This window comes from Gavialis gangeticus, unplaced genomic scaffold (genome assembly GCF_001723915.1).
Source record: "Gavialis gangeticus isolate Ggan-Ray unplaced genomic scaffold, GavGan_comp1, whole genome shotgun sequence".
NCBI lineage: Eukaryota > Metazoa > Chordata > Crocodylia > Gavialidae > Gavialis > Gavialis gangeticus.
In genome coordinates this window covers 2,332,052-2,332,944 of record NW_017729031.1, presented here as the reverse complement: position 1 = coordinate 2,332,944, position 893 = coordinate 2,332,052, and positions in this window count along the sequence as shown.

The following is an 893-nucleotide window of genomic DNA, read 5'->3' as shown; positions in this document are numbered from 1 at the left end:
GTATCTGTGGTATCTTTCTTATCCTATTGGATTCCTTTATATTCTTCTTTTTCTATATTTTTCATTTGATATCCTTGAGAATATGACATTTTAGCTTTTCTCCACATCATTTTCTGTTATTCCATTTCATATTCCTCTTCACTTATTTTATTCCATTTTCATTTCCTATCCTCCTAGCAGGCTATTTATAGTTCAGATGAAAGAGATTTCTAGTAATTTAACAAATCGGTCCTTTTACTGATCAGTCAAGTGGGAAGCAGACAAACAAGAAATCAATGAAGGGACCGGTCTGAATTAATGTGATTCACTCAGCACAGGATCTAAGTCTATTTTGATTGCAAAGTTTGGGGGGCAGGGACTGTCTTTTTTTTTTTTTTTTTTTGCTCTCTGTACTGTGACCTAACATTTGATCTTAGACAGCACTGATCTTGCTCTGTGTATGAGACTCTTTAAGTGTTAGCATATTTTGAAGGAGATAAAACACTGAATGATTTAAATATCATAAATAAGTAAAATAGTGCTTAGGTTGATGGCTGATCAGATCAAATTAGATCTTAGTTTATTGAAGAGTAGAAATATTTTATTCAGTTTAAAATCCACCCAGCAAGTAAAAACGCAGAAATTGATTTTGACCTGACTGTACTTGGAAAACCAAAATTAAGAGACAAAGGATGTATTTGTGGTTAAGATATGTCACTCAACTCAAAGACCTAAATTCTGTTCCTGGATCTGCTAATGCCTTCCTGTACAGCCTAATCAGATTTCAAGAGTGAAGCGGGGTTAGAACTATGCATTACATGGCAAATTTCTATAGGCTTGTCTAGGCTAGTGTCCTAGTAACCAAGAATCATCATAGTGGATCAGACTCAGGACCCAACTGGCAGCCCATATCA